Here is a 20,588-nt window from a genome sequence, read left to right on the forward strand (position 1 = left end):
CACACAATGACACATCTGTTGGCTGCAAAGGAGATTCCTCATTAAACCGGAAGTGCTACTGCACTACCAAGGCCATCCACCAGGAGGCCCATATTTGACCTTGACCTTCGCCCCCCTAACACCTACCAGCATACCAAATATCACCACAATCCATGAAGGCGTTATGAACTTATCAAGGTACAAAAAAGCGGAAACACAAACACACATACACACACACACACACACACAGACGCGCCAAAAACAATACCTTCCATTTCATGGAGGTAATAACAACATTTGGAAAATGTAATAATGATTCCTATGCATTCATTTTTGATAACCTCCTTTTTCCTGTACTTAAAAGGACATCAGAGAGGAAAATAAATTAATTAAACTAATTAAATATGTGATAACATCTTGCCACTGTTCCTGATAATTACTTCAAACAACTTTTCATAAACAGTGTAAATTCTACAACGAGATACGTTGATGAAGGTTAGACATCCAGGTAAACGATACTCGTAAGAAAATTCAAACTCTACTACTGGATCAGTTACGGATTTTTATTTATTTCCGGACGTTTCGAGTGACATCCATCACTCTTCTTCAGCGTCACAAATGAACAGAGAACCGATTCACTCTTATATACAAGTAACTAGAAAAACCGGTTAAACAACAAGGTCCGTAAGAAGCTTTATCATGTAAAAGAACGGTTCACGCAATATACAGGTAATTAGAACTAGAAAAACCTGTTCAACAACCGTAAGAGTCTTTGTCATGTAAGGAAGGTTCCTATGGTAGGAAATTACCATAGGAAAAGTTACTGCAGGGCTACAGCAAGCGGCTACTCTTCTGCCATCTACCATCACACCAAACACAACCAGGGACACTCTTTCAAGCTAGAGGCAACAGACATCCTCGACCGTGAACCACGATGGTACGAGCGCGGAGTGAAGGAGGCCATCTATGAGCGCATCTACAACCCCACCCTGAACAGGAAGGGGGGACTCCGCATTGAACTCTCAAGCACATGGGACCCCGCCCTGCCACAGCCCAAGGGACAGTAACTTTTCCTATGGTAATTTCCTACCATAGGAACCTTCCTTACATGACAAAGACTCTTACGGTTGTTGAACAGGTTTTTCTAGTTATAATTACCTGTATATTGCGTGAACCGTTCTTTTACATGATAAAGCTTCTTACGGACCTTGTTGTTTAACCGGTTTTTCTAGTTACTTGTATATAAGAGTGAATCGGTTCTCTGTTCATTTGTGACGCTGAAGAAGAGTGATGGATGTCACTCGAAACGTCCGGAAATAAAAATCCGTAACTGATCCAGTAGTAGAGTTTGAATTTTCTACAACGAGATATTTGTTTCGGCAAAACTCGTTTTCCTTTCAACCATTGAGTGTGTACAGTTTTCGTTCACAGCCCGCGTCTCGACATTTTGAGAACAAAGAAGTTGTTGCAAATTGATACCCCTGCATTAGAAGCAGAGTTAGGCAGAGGGGTCATTAAAGAGCATCTTTTGTATTCGTAAATTTGGCGAGTAATACTCTTCACGGAACTGTATTATTACCTCCATGAAAAATGGAGATATTGTTTTTGGCCTATTTGTCTGCGTGTGTGTCTGCGTGTATGTTTGTCTGTGTGTTTGTGTTTCCGGACATTTGGGGCGAGCTTAACGTTTGGACCTTTGAGTGGATTGTAATAATATTTGGTATGTGAGTAGGTGTTGGGTAGGCAAAGGTCAAGATTGATTTTGGGCCTCCTGGTGGCTGACCTTGGTACTGCAGCCGAACTTCCGGTTTTTGTATCTTTTATCCTGGACATATATTATGTTAAAGCGGTTCATTTGCATAATTACAGAAGAAATTTGCATCTAAATATCAAGCCGATATTTCATGGAGGTTTGAAATCTCGGAACTCTTGTTTGTATGATGTATTTTGAGCACATACGTACCCAATGAGCTCGTAAATTCATCCTGTCCATTAGTACGTGTTTTAAGATATTTACGGTACCCCCAGGCAGTAAGAATATAATTTCAGTAATATTTTAATGGCCTACAAGACAGAAAGCTGTTATCTTTAAAGACAACATCATTGAGGCATCTAATCTTAATGGCATTTTCACCACAATGCATTGGTGTATGGGTGCAATATTTCAAGATGGAATAAAAATGTATTTGTAACTCCTATTATTTCAGGTAACAATCAAGAACAGCCTCACAGCAAGTCAGGAAATTTAGAAGATGGAGAAAATGCAAATACATATTTTTGACCAAATATGCCGAAAACTTCTAAGAAATGTAGACATGTCACTCAGTGTTACTGACCCCTACGTTAGTTTGTTTTAACACTGACCATATTCAAATTGAACAGCCTTATGGAGATCCGGAAATTCATTAGATGGGGGAAATGCAAATTTACATTTTCGCCTGACTAAGATAACCTAATCAAGTTTCACTCAATGTTATTGACCCCTGGGTTTACCACTGACCATATTCAAATTGAAGCTCTTCAGATAACGTAAGCACAGTACTAGTTTCTACTAAAGGTTTAGTGGAAAACCTGCAGGCAATTGAGCAAAGCCGTCGACAATCTTGATAAAGTAGATGAAAAAGTAACTCAAAGATGCCCTGGAAACCTTCTCGAAGAATAGCTCCCGCTCTACCTAATAGAGTTCTTCCAAGAAATATTATTGGCTATCACCTATTGACTTGCTGAAACCTTTATCTATGGCCAAGGGCAGCAGTGTTATCTCCAGGACACGTTGCCACACTGTGCAGGTAATACTGCCCTGGCGAAGAGATCCTTTTCAACCATGAAACTCTCATCTTCGAAACGGTTCAGCGGCTTGGAGGATTGCGATAACTGTCCAACAAAGAAGAGCAATTTTCGAGAACAGATTATTCGGATTCCAAACTCAGCGCACAGAGACTAAATTCATTCAACGTCAATCCTTGGGGGTAATCCTCGAAAACCCACTAGGTAGGGGGGTAATTAATCCATTTATCAATGCACCTAGCTATGGAAGATCTGTGGTATGATTTGCGATGTGTAAAGGGTAAATCATTTTTAAGTGATCGTGTGTAATTCGATGATTGCTAAATGTTCAGGAGATAGCCATGGTTGGGTTGACATAAAAAAGAGTGTAAAAACTGTAGAATTGAATCACAAAGATTACAGACAAGACTTCATCCATCTCTCAAGTATTGTCACGAAGTTTCCATACATAGTGGCGCCGATCTCAAAAAAGAACTAAATGAGCCTTACGCATTTTTTCTGGCAAAAACGTTCATCGATATGCAACAGATATCCTCTGATAGGCGTTAATGACATAAGGCCACCGTTATTAACGGTAAATAGAGGTGTTAAAATTAAATATGAACATTTGCAAAAAAAGGTGTTTCTTAACATTTGCAAGAAGAAGCGGGCCATTAAAGATCTGCAAAAATTATTGAACTAATAAAAAAACATATGTTTATAATTTAGATAAAAATCGAGCAATTTTTTAAAAACATTTTAGAGCTAAGTACACAAAAAGGAGCCCAAATGAACAGTTGAATTGAACAGGTAATTGACACAGCCAAAGTTTCTTGTTTGTCTTTCTCCTACTTCAACTACAGACGTAAATTCTCCCCACTTCACTTAAACCTGTCTGACTTTATCTATGCCATCTCCTCAGACGTCAGAAGATCGTTACGGCCGCTGGATGTATGTATCAACGAAAGACAGACTCAAAGAGTATCTTGCTCCCACAGGATGTGTTTGCTTAAAAGCACGCTAATTGCCTAATGGGTGACGCCCATTGTAAGTCAATGCTCTATTTGTATGCCTAAATTTGCTGCTGCTCGTAAAGTTTGATTTAGAAAGTGCCACACTCTAATCCTACTCTAGAGAGTTTGGCATTTACAGGGTAGACTGAAAATCCTCTCACGGGATCTCAGTAAGGCGAGACGATGAATTCCGAAAGGATGCCATTAGGACTTTTGGCCCCACGCTATGCATGAAATAATCCTACTTGTCGTCTGTACCTTGTGGTTATCAGGGGACAGACGCGAAGGTCGGACAGCTCCGAGGTATCACCGAACACGCCATCTTTAAAAGGTTAGACTAACGTGACTGGGGAGGCAAACATGAAGACACTGTGTTCACAATTAAAATGAGTCATGGAAATGCACTAGTTGAAATTACAACCAATATATACGGCTTGGAAGTCAGGAAAGATAGCGAACTGGATTCGTTTTGTAATACATGTATTTCTCCAGACTTTTTTATACTTATTTTTACTATAGAAATTCCAGCGAAGACAACAACTTGAATGAGTAAAATGCCATAAACACTTAATGGGCCTCTTCTTTCATTATGGCTTCACCACACCGCGAAGTTATAAGTTTTGGGCCATTTTCTGACAATATCTGTACATTTGGGATCCTGGAGACCTAGTATTACAGCCAAATCATCAGAAATTTATTATGGGCATGCTTAATATATCTACCAACAACAACTCATCACAAATTTTGGCATACTCTCCCTTAAACTTTTTTGGGGGAATTTTTGACTGCTTTCCGGCCACTACAGTACAGTTTATAGTATAGTTGGGGAATGACTCCCCATGAGTCATCAGAATGGCATGCACAGCAAGCGCCAATAGGAATGCTTTCCTGTATTCTTCTTGTTGGTTGGCTGTTGGAATTTAATTGGGTTAACTGCATTAACAGCTGTGCCAACCCATACCATGTTGACAGTATGTACATTCAAGTGTTTTGGTAGGTATGTCAAACTTTCCTGCTCCAGCATTGGAATGCGGGGCATGAACGCTTCTTTTATCTTGAAACTCAAAAGTTTTCATTGTGCAAATGAAAATCCTAACCAATAATGTAGGGGATAGCTATCTAACTGTTGTGTTCTTAGTTATATGTCACTTCATACTATAGTTATATCAATGTAAAGCATTGTTTCATTTGTGTTTCTCCTTTCCCTGTCATGTAAAATGTGGTGAAGTCATCCGCTGCATTAGCTCCAAAGCAGATGTCTTCCTTTCTATTCGGTAACTTTTCTTTTTCAATCGATGTTATACTACTATAAGTTTCCCACCAAAGGATACGTAACAACTTGTTTGAAAGGTCCAGCTAAATTTCATCGCTGCAAAGTGCTCATGACCGTTACCCTACCTAATGGACCTTCAGTTTGATAGCTGTTCCTCGAGACGAGGTTGTGAAATGCATTATTCATAATGATTGCTGTTAGTTGATTTCTACCATGAATTCTACTGATTGTAGTAAATGTAGATGCCCTTGTGTTGAACCTGCACAGAGTTCCACGACTAAACACCTCGACCAGCAATACTTTTCTTTGTGATTAAAAATATCCACACAATTTGTGGATAGTTTCATCAGGTTGGTAAGTCACCAAGGAAGGTGACAGACCGACATACGTTGACTGAATAAACCTCTTGGTTGTGTAAAATTGTCTCATTATTCATTACCCACAATTATGTATTTTTAATTTCAAAATATTCATAACTACGTGATTAACGTACGCCACAAGTATAACAAGTGTAAAACAGCCTCTTTATTCACCATCCACAGTAACATGTTTTTTATTTTATAATATTTATACCAACAAGATTTACATATGCCAAAATGATTAAGTGTAAAAACAGTCTTTTTATTCATCACTCACAGTTACATAGTTTTTATTTTACAATATTCAAAGATACGTGATTTACATAAGTGTTATCGTGAAAAAAATATCATGAAATGCGATTATCTTCTACTCATTAACAAGTTTCGGACGATTCGGAGACTTCATACCCCCATTAAATATATAGAGTTTATGTAAATGTTTGGGGGATTTGTCTTATCAAAAAATTAAGATCATAATTACTATAATCTAGTTGAATTTATGGTTTTCTAAACTTAAATTATAACAGTTTGCTTGTGAAATTCCTATCTTTTGGCAATATTTCAAGTAAACATGTCCTCATTAATTATGCAAATGACTTCTATATTAACATAATATATGCATATTAATGTTAACCTTTAAGTAACTTACACATGTCACACATTTTTAAAGTCCCATTATTCATCATCAAGAAATCACAGAATTTTCACATTAATTATGCAAATTTGGTCACTATTTGCATAATTGGTATCTGTTGATGTTCCACCTGCCGTAGATTACATACATTACATGTATGAAAGTACTATTATGTAAAACACTGTAATAAAAGAATTTCTCTTTATTTATGCTCTTCTAGAACTCGTCCCAACCTGCAGGAACATTTCAGTTAAGTAGACGCTCTAGATTGGCTCGTTACCGTTGGCTTTTCAAGAAGTCAGTGGCGATAGTGAAAAATCTTGTTTCGATTGATCTCGACTTTCTTCAGCTTGTGGCCCCATGGGGCCGTGTGCCTTTAACGTCGATAACACTAGATGGCCGTGTCACAAGCTCTCTCCCGTCTGCTGAAGGCTCACCTAAATTGATGTTGGTAATCTAACAACTTCGTGACCTTTTTTCTACATGCTTCAGGATGTAATGTCCCATCAGACAAACCGGCTAAGATCCCCCGGCCTAGCGAAACAACCGCGCTGACATGAAATGCTATTTCGGATCGTGCTATCACTATGGTGATGAGGCCGAAAGGTTGCACATAAAAGATAACGAATGGAGAGATTCTTTGATATGTCCGTAAACTATCCCGCAGAATATGTCCCAGTCAATGAAGCTTGAAGAATATCATGACAAATTGAGCGGAAGTAAGGTTCTCTTGGGCTCCATATGTCATGAAAGTATCCCATACCCGTGTCAGATAGAGACTCATACGTCCCTGGTGTAATATCACAGGAAATATGATTGACGCTCAGCGCACGTTTTTAAGCCTTTACGGAAACGAATGAAATGTTGACGGAAATGTCAGTCGTTGTAGAGAGCCTTCTAGTGTTTTTTGATGGGTCCGAAGGGTCTAATTGTACCAAGGAGTACCCGCAGTTGAGAAAAAGGGATGATGGATTCATTTCAAGGAGGGTCTCAGAATCAAACTTTGCTGCACGATTGATCCTACTAGAGCTTGTTCAATATGTCTCAGGATACTCCAGGGATAAATCCAGCGGTGTTGTTTGTCCCTTGTGTTTTTAAGTTTACCATTACAGTCTCTTGGGAATTACCTTTTTATTAGAAAGTTTCCATAAGAAAAATGCGATGATTATTGGCAAAGTAACGACAAGGGTAATATAACCCTACACCATACGTTTTGCTGTCACGATCCATTGATTTCTTAATCTTGGTTTACAATGGGAGTTAGCAAGCTTCTTCCCGGGGACATTCTTTCGCCTTGCCTGCACGGTTTACTGTTCTTTAACATTGGAGTCACGTATCAATGTTGACAGTCTTCTTGGGAATTGAACCAAAATGACTACTATATCACTTAACCACGATAACCTATGGAGACATTACTACTCGTGATATCTGTATCAATATGCATTATCTCCCTTATCCTAAAGTAATTGACTTACGTACAGGATAAATGGATTAAACACACTAATAATGAAACTGGTAGTACAAAATTACGTATTTAATCCCTCGTAAGCGTTACAAGAAAGACCCATGTCCTTAATGAAATATTCCATTCATGCATAACGACAGTGGAAGAAGGTACGATTTGACTTAAAAAATCGATATAAAAACCGTACGTACTGGAAGTTTTTATACTAATAAATTTAGATTCGGCAACACAAATTTAATTTGATGGTTCGAAAAAATAAAATAAATAAAAACAGGCCTAGGCATCCTAGTATAGCCCCAACTGCTACGATAGGAGCCATTAAGTCAACACAAAAGGCTGGGGTAATATCTAAACAATGAATTTTGAACTTTTAATCAAACCACTGCATTGATAGATGGAAAAACTGTAACAATTAGGAAGAAAATGACTTTTCCTCAACTGTTGGGGGCAAAATATGAGCATATTTGCGTTGATTGAGAACCAGGACCTTTCTTTTTTTTTGCAAATCAGAAAAACATGAAGAGGCGAATCCGAGAACCAACAAATTAAATTGATATGGCCTTAGGATTTACATTCAGGATATACATTGTAAAAGACGTTTTTATCAGGATGCTGCAGTGACATGTTGTTATTCGTCATATTCCTGTGGATTTGTTTTCCAAACGTCAGCATCCTTATTGATTGACAACAAAATCCTCAAAAACTCATATGTTTAAATATACGTTCTTGGGATTTTGTTGTCAATGAGAAAATCCCCAAAACTGATATCTTTAAAATATACGTTTTGGGGGATCTTGTTGTCAATCAGAATGTGGAGAGTCTAGCGTTTAGTCTTTGCTACTGTTATAGGGAATCATGGTTGCTTGTTATTTAAAGGACCTGTTATTCAACATAGGCCACGGCAAGTAATTTTATGGATGACATCAGCGCGCGCATTAATTTTCGCCTGATTAAAAAAAAAGAAATTTTGTTGCCTTCTGTCAATGGTCAATATGCCGAAAATGTACAAAGATTTCTGTTGCCATTCCGGAAGGTGAATGGCAAATAACTATGAAGAGAGGAGACAAGAATAGGCTCTGATTTAATGTTTTGTTTCTTACTTTGCAGTGATATGTGACGCTGTCTGTGTATATGTGATGTTCCTACTGAATCAATACAATTTGTACAATGATTGAGTCAACATTTTAAATTGTGGGAACCTTGTTTTCTTTCAGCCTGCCTTCTTTTTTTTGCCCTCTCGCATTAGATTTGGAGTCTGCGGAGGATGTTATCCAAAAAAATTACTTGCTGTGGCCATACAACGTAATATCTTCTCATTCGCCACGAAACATATGGTAACGTCTTAGTACGTTCACATATGTGTTATGTTACATAAAGAATCATGTAGTCCACGTTTGTGTAGGCCTAGGGGTCTCTAAACCCAACGAGGCACCTTCCATGTAGGTCGACATTCTTATTAGATTGTGGGATATGATCCATTGCAGACACTCACATCAGGTCGGCCGTGAATATTCAGGGTCTGAGCATGACTAGGAACTTATCGTTCCTCCGCTGTGCCCTACATGATGGGGTCGGTTCGGATATGTTTTTTTTATTAATAGTAATAAATTTTCCCATCTCTACAGCTGACGTTGAGTTACTGACGTGTAATATATTCGGTATTACCAGCCGTGACTCCGTGTTTGTTGCAGACGATGTTATACATGATCTCGTTACTCTAACGCCCGTATCCAGACGCGGGAATTAACCTGCATGGTTTCCAGGGTTAATGGACTTTCGCGAGTTTATATGAATTGTAGTATATATGTTTGTTCAACTTTAAAGTGTGAACGTGTGTTTTTTTACAAGTTCGCATTGGACTTTCGCGAGTTTATATGAATTGTAGTATATATGTTTGTTCAACTTTAAAGTGTGAACGTGTGTTTTTTTACAAGTTCGATTGGACTTTCGGCTTCATATGATTTATAGTATATATGTTTGTTCAACTTTAAAGAGTGAACGTGTGTTTTTTTACAAGTTCGATTGGACTTTCGGGTTCATATGATTTGTAGTATATATGTTTGTTCAACTTTAAAGAGTGAACGTGTGTGTTTTTTACAAGTTCGATTGGACTTTCGGGTTCATATGATTTGTAGTATATATGTTTGTTCAACTTTAAAGAGTGAACGTGTGTTTTTTTACAAGTTCGATTGGACTTTCGAGTTCATATGATTTGTAGTATATATGTTTGTTCAACTTTAAAGAGTGAACGTGTGTTTTTTTACAAGTTCGCATTGGACTTTCGGGTTAATATGATTTGTAGTATATATGTTTGTTCAACTTTAAAGAGTGAACGTGTGTTTTTTTACAAGTTCGCATTCATAGCGACGACATTATTCCTTCAATTAATATCGCAAGTTCACATCAACGTTAATACATATTTTATACGTGCATATTTCGTGGAAGTAGTCTCCAAATCACATCCACCTCTACAACGAATCTTAAAGTCATAAAAAGTTTTTGGGAAACCAATTTAAGCTGCAAAGGTATTAGAAGTCATTTAAATTTTCCAATTTCATAAATATGAATGAAGCAGGTTCAGGTATCAGTATGAAAGTTCATCTCAGTTGGTAAATTACATTATGAGAAACTTAAACTGTTCTCCAACTCAAAATTTGACTCACCAGAAATTTTCGACTGAATCACTCAGTCTTCCTCAGCTACCTGACCCAAATGCTGTGGACACGTGATTTTTCCCACGTGTGACGTCAGCAAGGATTACTTCAAGAGAGGCATAAAAGAGGCCATACACATCAGGGCACTTCAACCATGGTTCAACCGGGACGGGGGGCGATATCGACTTCAGACAACCTTTGACCCTTTGCTGACGTCACACGTGGGAAAAATCACGTGTCCACAGCATTTGGGTCAGATAGCTGAGGAAGACTGAGTGATTCAGTCGAAAATTTCTGGTGAGTCAAATTTTGAGTTGGAGAACAGTTTAAGTTTTTCATAATCATTTCAGGTATATGTAGGTACAATCAATAACGTTAATATGTGTAAACACAAACATTACAGAGATAGAGATTCTTTATTGACACAACAAAAAAGTACAGGGACTTTTGTATGGTCTTCTACAACTTAACTAAAGATCTAACAAAGCTAAATACATGTGTGGATGACGTCATCTTACGTACAGAGTATAATATTATGTATGCGGTAACAATAAAGGTTTAACTATTCTCTAACATGTGTTCTCTAAGATCGAAACGTTCTTTTTTCTATTTGAAGACTGTATTGGTTATCTCCCCTGAGAATGTAGTTGAATTTATCTATAGGATCTAACATATTGAAATCAATTGAACAAGTGGAAAGAAAGGTGAACAGCAATAGGCGCTTATCATTGTATAGTGTACAATCCATTATAAAATGGTGCTCATTTTCAATCATGTTTGGACAAAAGGGACAGAACCTTTGGTCATTTGGTATTTTCTTGTATCGACCCATTTCTATGTTTAATTTATGACAACTAATTCTTAATTTTGTGATCGCTTTTCGGATATCTAGTACATATCAGATAGGTAATTAGATATTGGGCGAAGAACTGATATGATATATCAGCTCAACTGATATGCCCATTGGACGTCTATCGTAACGATGATACTCGTATATCATATCAAGGAATCCTGCGAGTGAAAAGACACTCTTTTCCATTTAGAACTGACTTGGGCAAAGAACTGACTTGATATATAAGCTCAACTGATATGCCCATTGGACGTCTATCGTAACGATGATCCTCGTATATCATATCAAGGAATCCTGAGAGTGAAAAGACACTCTTTTCCATTTAGGTGGGTCACGCGAAACTGTCCTCTATTCGTGTCACGAACATTAATCAATTAATCACGGTGCTTTCCAGTCGGCAAAACACTGACCAAGTTTGTGGTGACCTAATTAACCTACAATTTGATAACACAACTCCGGCAGGACCTTTGAGACAACGCATCGATTTTGCAAAGTGATGTAGACCTACTTTCTTGTTACTTTAATCACGACTTGTCAGGTCAGAGTACAGAGATTGGCTACCTCCACAGAGATCACAAATAACTGGCCGTAGTACTAGAAACAGCGAGATGTTAGACTGTGCGAGAGCACGAACCAACAGATATAAGGACTCGCCTATACCGTTCATGGTCCAACTACTCAATAACTATGGACTAAACCCCTGACTGTTGTCTTCTTAGTACAGTGTTCTGTACCAAACGTTGTCCGGGAAATTTATAATGTATGAAACATGTATTTTTATTGGTTTGTTAATCGTGCGCCTATATAGATCGCAAACCTGTAGTTTTAATGTACCGATGTTTTGTATTGATTATTAATGATGTATTAATTGGTTTACAATTCAGGTGTTTTAACTGCGAAAAAACAATAAATCCATCTTGAATCTTGAATGATTTGTTGGTAAGCTGATGGGCACAACTGGTTCATATATTCGATTGATTTGTTAAAGATCTTCTTTTAAAAATGTCATTTACTTGTACGAAGGTTACTTATCCAGAAATATAATAAAATACATGTAATATAAAGATCCTTAAGAATATTTACAACTAAGTGTAAAAGTCATTTATTGCTAATGTTGTTACAACACCTTCTTACCAAAACTGTTATTACTGCCCAATGTGACGATTTGAAATATGCATATTGACTGTCTAACTAATTACAACTCCAGAACTGGCGTAATGTCTAAAGCAGAGGAATATTTATAATTAATTTAAATTTTAGCAATGTGTATCAATAATGTTTTAACAATTATTATACCTTTTAACAGCATACTTAAACGATATTTTGTGTTGACCACAGAGCAATTCAGGCATCCAGTAAGGTTGCCTGCGAGTCTATTGTCGGAGTATATTGTGTATATATGTTTGAGTTTGAGTTTCTAAATAAACCATTCTACTACTATACTACTAGCTGGACTGATACAAGGTTTTATTAGACATTTCGATCACTGTCAAGTGATCTTAATCATTGAAAGAAATGGGAAATAAATAGATTAGAAATCAAATAAATTTCTCAACGTTTTCAATTTATCCTTTTCTTTCGTTAATGAAGATTAATGGATAGTGATCAAAACGTCTACATATTGCCTTGTGTCAACCCAGTTGTGTAAATTAATCAAGGTCTGTATATAATCTGGCGTTTTGTTCCAGCAAACGCCAGACGTTTCACCAAAAACTTTAAAACGTTGCGAACCTAATCAAATACAAGTTTATAATTATAAAGTTACGTGTCATTCTTATACTTAAATTCATTGCATGCCCTTTTCAGACGAAAGTTGAGCATTCGTTTCGATAACACGGTTGTATTGAATACGTCAACTAAGACCTTTATCATTTTGCAAACATAGAGATGTCTGTTGCAGACAATTCACTACTCCGGAAACTCCGTGAGTAGAGGTGTAGACACGGTGACGCCTAGTTGTAATTGTTGCCGACAAGATCTTGGGAAGGTATCACCATGGGGTTGCCTGTAATGAGACCAGCTACAGCATGTTCCGAGTGATAGCACCTTGCCAATTTACATAGGATCGAATATACATGTCCGTGTGTGGTGACGAAGATGTGATAGCATCGATTTCAAGATCGGCACTGGGATCTCGTCTCGCTACACTACCAAAAATGTTTTTTCTCATTTTCTTATGTCGAGACATATTTTCTTGTGAAGGGGATATTCAAGAAAATTGAAGAAGCACTCTTAAAAGTTTTTGTACGTTGATTCTTAAATAAATAATTTTATTATTTTAATATTATAAAGAGAAAAGAAAATATTTCTAGTATCATGCTCACCAACAAGAATCTTAAGAATTTTTAGAATTTGAAGAAAGTTATTTCTTAGTTCAAGAAATATTTTCTTGTGGACAGAATCATTTTCTTGCTACAGTAAGGAAAATCAAGAAACAATTTTCTTGCTACGGGGATTTTTTTAATTTCTTGTTCAAAGAATAATTTTCTTGCTACAAGATGCATTTTCTTTGTACAAGGAAAAACGAGAAAAATATTTTGGTAGTGTAGCTGAAAGTTTTAACTTTTTTTATTGCAATTTTTACCATGACGTTGAACTTGTTAAGAGCTTTACGACTGGAGGCAATCTAAGATTTATAGATGCCAATATGCATCTAAGTGGTGCACTGCATGTCGTAAAGTATACTCATGAAAGTGCACCTAAATGTAGTTCGAATTTATTAAACTTTGAAAAACACAAACTTTTGTATTTTCTCCACGACGTTGAACTTGTTAGGAACTTAACGACTGGAGGCAATCTAAGATTTATAAATGCCAATATGCATCTAAGTGGTGTTGTAAAGTATACACATGGACGTGTACCTAAATGTCCTTTGAATTGATTAAACTTTGAAAAACACAAACGTTTGCATTTGCCCCCAAGCTTATCGTTCCCTATCATTGTCAAATCATACTTATTAATTGTAATTAAGTATCTACCACACAAAAACAAGAAAACAAACGCCGAAACTAACCAATTACGTATATTTCAACGAGACGCATTTTCTGCCTTAGGCCACAGCAAGTAAATTTTATGGATGACATCCTCCGCAGACCCAAAATCTAGTGCGAGCGAGAGAATAAAACAAGGCGGGCCGAAAAAAATAAGGTTCTTACATTTCAAAATTTTGATCAATCATTGTACAAATGGCATTGTACAATTATTCAGAGGAAACATCACATATACACAACCAACATCACATATCACTACATCAAAGTAAGAAACAAAGCATTAAATCAGAGCATTTCTTGTCTCCTCTCTTAGTTATCTGGTATCCACCTTCCGGCATGGTAACAGACATCTTTGCCCATTTTAGGCATCTGACCACTGTCAGAAGGCAACAAAATTTCTTTCTCCAAAATCAGGCGAAAATTAATGCGCGCGCTGATGTCATCCATGTAAATTACTTGCTGTGGCCTTAGATTGAAAACATTCGGCATATGATATTACCAGAGCCTTCGTGTTCATTCATCAAATCTTTTTTTCTGTTTCTCTTATATTCTCCATGATCCAGAACAGCTCAACTACATTGCCTTTTTACCTTTTACGATTTCACAATTAATTATCCACAATAGAAAACAGTAAAGGAACTTAAATGGAGCTCGATAAAATGTATCCAGCCAAAACACTCAAGGGTTCTCTCAAGTCCATACCATCAAATAAAAAGTCAAAATGATGTTGTTTGATTTAATTGGTGATATTTCATGTGAAACAAGGCATTGCATCACCAGTCATAAACCGCAGTGTATGAAGTGAATACGATAGAGCCATCTGACCCGGACTTGGTATAGGGTCGCTTCAAGAGGTGTATCTGTCATAACTCTGTATCTTAGATCTAAATTCTCCAACCCATGGCGGTGCGATCAATAGACTTCTGACATCTTAGGGCCTTGATCTTAACTGGATACGGGCTACCACGTCGATCCAACGTGCGTGTGATAGTTAATCCAGAGTTATGGGAGACAGGATGACTCGCTGGGGAAATCTTGCAGACACTCCTTGAGAACAGTCCAAGTTTCCGTGCAGGGCATCGGCTTCAATTGATACTTATATTACATTGAACTTGTGTTGAAAGAAGTTTTAAGGTATGGAAATATAGATTTGCCTCCATCCATCGGGAGTAATATGTTAAATCAATCGTGTTCGTGACGTCCAAAGGTATCGATGGTTGGGAGTTTGTGAATAATGATACTGTGGGAAGCAATCGTCTAATGGTTTCAACTGATTTGAAAAATTCTTTTTAGCATCGTTCAGACGTTTCACCTTCAACGTTGTCTTATGAAACATTTCTTAAAAGCACCCCAAATGCATTATTAAAAGCATTTTAGACATCACAAAAAGACGCCAGGTCTATAAATTATAAAAATAACGTATTGGTAATTTTCTATACCAACTTACTCACTTTTAACCTAGCTCCCAGTAATTGGTGGTGATAATTTTAAGGTAATCGTTACAACTTCCATATTGGAGGGGGTGGTAAATTTATAAAATGGGCGAATATGAAAATTCAAACCAATTCAAACAATATCAAACCAATGTATAATGATCCAGATAATTATGTTTACCGAAGGAAAACATATTGTTTTTGCTCAGTTTCTTCCTCTTTTTCTCCAAACAGTGACCTCTGACCTGACCAATGACATGATTTGTTGACGTCTGTCACCATGGTGACTGGTGTTGGGTTACATAATGTTGCAATTTCATGGTCTGCTCTGCTCCTGTCACCATATACTAGTAGTACATGAGTAATAACAACAGTTTTTGAGTAATAATTAACAAAGCAGACGATGTCCGAGGGTAAACATTATGCATTTGCTTTGCAAATGTTACTTCTCTAGTTGTAATTAAGTCACATAATCAGGACTTTGTGCAACTTTCAGTTTAGAAGATTGGATCCGTTCAACAGACCCTGCGGTCCTTGACACCACTGTCCATCAGACCGCAACAGCTTCTGTCACTGCCCTAGTTACTGCTAACCTGGTAAATGAATCTTTGGCGCCGCTATTAAACAGGAGAGATTAGTTTTTGTCTCGGCGGGGATTAGTCATCTTTGTTTTCCCTCACCGTGCATGTCTGTTTGATTGCCTTCAGTTAAAAGTATCGAATTTGTAAGTCCTGTTCTCCCTCAAGCAACGGTACATGAATGGTCGGTCTTAAATCTTTATGATATTAAAGTTCCAGTCACTGTGTTGTAAGGATACACGCTCAAGGCAGCTATAACCGTTACCATAGACCCTTAAAATCAGAATACCTTAAAATTGCAAAGGAAGTTACAGATGATCGAAGTAGTATACATTTACGATTAACCATGTTGCAGTTGAGTGGATCCTCTCTCTGTTGTCTCCTTTATAATAGAGAATGTGCATATACTTCTCCTTTATTGTACACTGTATATCAATACCACGCTGTAAAACTTAAGACATTGTCTTGCTGACCGATATGCGTCATTAATATTAACAAATTATAAGGCATTACAAAACAGTTTATTCCTCAAGTTACTACTGGTTATGCTTTTAGCACTCTATCAAAACGCCGACTTTATGATCTAGACGTTGTAAAACGGTTTAAGATTTTTCTTTATGCTGTTTTGGTCACGGATGTGACTAATACACAGTGGGTGTAAATATGGCATTTATTCTTCATCAACTATAGTCACAGAGGTCCAACTGCCATTTTAACTTTTTGCCTGTTGTCATTCAATTTTTGATGTCATAAAAAGTTGCTCCACTGATTTATAAATACATACCATCTGATTATTGAAACACGCTTAAATGACAATTCCAAAGAGCTTTCGTTTTCTAGCATATTGATTCACTGTTAGAATTAAACAACATCAAGTAAAGAGAAGCACACACCATAGTTTGCCTATTAAGCAATTACAAAGCAAAAGTTTAGTAAAATACACAATTCCATTCAAATCATTCAAATTATGTCTAGTCTTCCAATCTATGGATATCTGAGAAACCCCTAAAAGCTATCGATGTGTCTTCATTCAAATAGTCTGCGGTTGCACGGGGGGTTTGGATAATTTCTAGCTGTAGGGGATACATTTCAAGCTCCTATTTCGGTGCAATATAGATTGTACAACACGAACAGTCACAGCTGGCATCATTGAGTCTTGTGAGACTACATTTGAATTTATAAGCCACACACTGTCACACTTTCACGATTTTGGCCTCCCGAACACTAGCCGAAGGCCCCCAACCATGGTTAGGAGTAGTTCGGCGCAAAATTGGCTAGGTCGGCTGGTATGCCAGCCGAATGTTTCAAAATTTAAAACATTCGGGGACTGGGTGGTATGCGGCTGTCAGCAGAACACCAGTCATCCTTTCGAGTAAGCAGTGTTCGGTGGTGTGTTCGGTGGTCATATTTGACTCAAATTTAACTCATTTCGATTCGTATGAAAAGGTAGGCGTGGTCATATTTGACTCAAATTTAACTCATTTCGATTCGTATGAAAAGGTAGGCGTGGCCTACATCTGGTCAGACTTCTCCTGAACGTCAGCCTAACCTAGTCGGCTGGTGTTCGGGAGCAAGTTCGGGGAAGGTCGTGAATGTGTGACAAGGTTTTTAATTTGGTCTTCATCAAGCAGAAATACATTTATAGAGTGTATGAAAATAGAAGGACCGGTGGAAAGACATTTTATACGAGCCTCTTCGAATTATTTTTCTCTTTCTATTTAGCTAAGAACTATCTGCTTCTGACATCGCATCGTTCCATGACATTTCACAGCTGCGTCATCAAGGCAAGAGTCACAACTCCCATCAGAACTGCAAAGAGAGAAAAAAAATCCGATCATGTTATTTTCATCAAGATTTGTGATTAACGGATAAAATATGGACACTTTTAGAACATCACCATGGAAGATAGTCCTCTTTAAACCTCTAAAGATACACAATTTAGATCTACCGACTATCACTGCTTAATCAAAATTAATCCAGGCTACCTACAACTAAAATATTGCAACTATAGAAGCCATCCCTTTCAACAAAAATTGTTCAATCATAGTTAAAGAGCAGGCTTGCACTATATAAGAACCCAATAAATTCGGCTAACGTAAACTACCAGGCCCCATTCTGTCCCTGACTACTGTGGTGGTAACATGGGCACAGGGCTCTTGAAGACACTTTGTGTTTGTAACATATTGAAGACAGATAAGGAATTTATGTACATGTACAGTCTGTTTTACAGAAAGAAGATAGCCTCACCTTACCCAGAATATAGTAATTACACCACTGTACTGTTTTGCCAAGGTTTGGTGGTGTTATAGATTGGCCGGCAGTTACTTGAACAGTTCTAACAGAGATCCAGTCTACATGTATACTAGTGCTGCTTTCTCATACTACCAAATTGACACCACAATTGCAACCCATATTTCTAGACTCACTTACTATCCAAGCTAATTCAGTTGTGAGGTTGCCATTTTAGATATCTATAATTAGAGGCTTTGATGAAATGTTGACAAGACAGTTTGAAAAATTGAAATTTGACCACAAAGTTGGTTTTCCAGAAACTGAAAGTTGCAGATAGTATTTTCTTGATTTATGTGACTCAGTTACAGCTATCCCGATCATTCTGCATGGTTTGATATTGTTAGTTTGAAAACCAGTATAGAAAAAACATTTGAATTTGTTCAAAAAGAGTGACAGTTATTATGCTAATCTGTCCCTGCCATTGTTTTCGGTGGCTGGACCGTCTAGGATGTTTATTAGTTTATGTGGTTATGGGGGTCAATTCACTATTCAAGCTGCTGGAGAAGCCACAGTGGGGAGTACTTCCTTATTGCGTCGCCCTGGGCACCGAATCCTCCAGTTTAAACCAACAGAAAATAGAAATTCAGCCCCTTATTTCGATAGCGAAATATAAAAAAAAAACAAGAAATTTGAAATAACAAAATTCTGGGAGATATATAATGTATAATGTTCACAACAACTGCTTACAATTTATGGACATAATATAAACAAAAATGTTGCCAATCACGCAACTTATTACATAACTTAAACATAACTTAACCCTATCTAGACCGGGGGGGGGCTAAAAGTGCCCGCGGCAACTTTGATGTCACATAGCGTCTGAACGGCTAAAGCTAGAACCGCCAAACCTGGTGACTTTTCCTAAAATATTGTTGGCAACAAATTTGTATCAGTGGAAAAAGATAATGATTTTTCTTGTTGCCATGGCAACGGGTTTCTGACAGGCATTTTTTGCCAAATATAATAATTTCCATTTAAACAACAGAATTTTATGGGTTTTATGTCAAGTTACACATTGTTTCTAATATTAATAACATCACATATAATTATATGTAAATTTTATCATTAAAAATGCATAATTTATGCTAATTTGATGACATCATTGGGCGAAATCCAAGATGGTGGACCATATCATTACATCAGGTAAATACAGCTTATTTTCCTTAAAATTTCATCAACACTCCCATTTCTTTTTACAAAAAAGGTTCATATGAACGTCTTTAGTCTGTTTACAATGTATTTTAGGCTTTATCCTGAAAAAAAAACTATTTTTCAAAATTCAAGATTGATGATCCAAGATGGCGGATAGGTAATATATGCATGACGTCATTTTATGACGTCACCGGTGTTGCTATGGGCAACATAAGACTTAGTACATCCTAATATTCTGTCATAAACACTTTTGGTAAAGTTATGTCGTATACTGTTTAGTTTTCAGGGAATAACCTATCTAGACGGTTTTGGCCAATAAAATCACATTAATGACGTCATAATGACGTCATATTACGTCACAACAACATAAAAATTGTACATATGATAAATTTTTACTAGTACACTATCCTCTGAAAATTTGGTGGTCCTACGATATACCGTTCGCGAGTTCTGAGGGGGGGCCGAAAGAGCCCCCCTCCCGGTCCCACCAAGCCCAAAAAAGCGCGGTCTAGATAGGGTTAAAGGATGAGTTACATCACAATTATCACAATACGTGCCCCTCCCCCCTCTTCTGAAAGTGGTCATTACATGTAGTCTCGCATGTGTTAACCCCAACAGAAGACATCATATACAGCACAGGAACGACGAATTATTCAATACCTAAAAATTCAGACAAAAAAAATGCATCACGAATTGCAGTTACGAACACACAAACATGACGGAGTGACGTGACATTCTTACCTGGTCGTTCCATGAAGACGTGATGATGAATTCTCGTCATCCTTTAGACCAAGTTGTGCTAGCGAGTTTTTCATGTCATCTTCATCAACATCTGGCTCATCAATCTCTTTTTTCCTCTTCAAAGTTGGCAAATATCTCTGCATGGTGGTAAAGCAAACACTGTAAAATGTTTTTAACTTGGTAACATAGCATCGATTGTACTGATAATAGTGTTCTGTATGGAGGAGCATCTCTAGACCTTGACATTGTGTTGTGCATGTCGTAAGATCAGTTATGCGGAGAGGCGTAGGCATCAGTAAAGACCAGAATGTGAATAGAGTTTCACAATGCAGGAGCCAAGTTCATGCCAACATGCTTTCAAACCAACGCGAACTAGTATTGATCCAGCGACCTTAGCCGGGATGAATGT

The 20,588-nt window shown here is 37.4% G+C and overlaps 1 pseudogene; it reads right to left on the reverse strand.

Moving 5' to 3' along the window:
• Window positions 1-2,677: 2,677 nt before the first annotated feature.
• The window catches only part of LOC109464497, a 41,592-nt pseudogene continuing 23,681 nt past the window's right edge, over window positions 2,678-20,588 (reverse strand).

This window comes from Branchiostoma belcheri, unplaced genomic scaffold (assembly GCF_001625305.1).
Source record: "Branchiostoma belcheri isolate BF01 breed outbred unplaced genomic scaffold, Haploidv18h27 scaffold14, whole genome shotgun sequence".
Classification (NCBI taxonomy): Eukaryota; Metazoa; Chordata; class Leptocardii; order Amphioxiformes; family Branchiostomatidae; genus Branchiostoma; species Branchiostoma belcheri.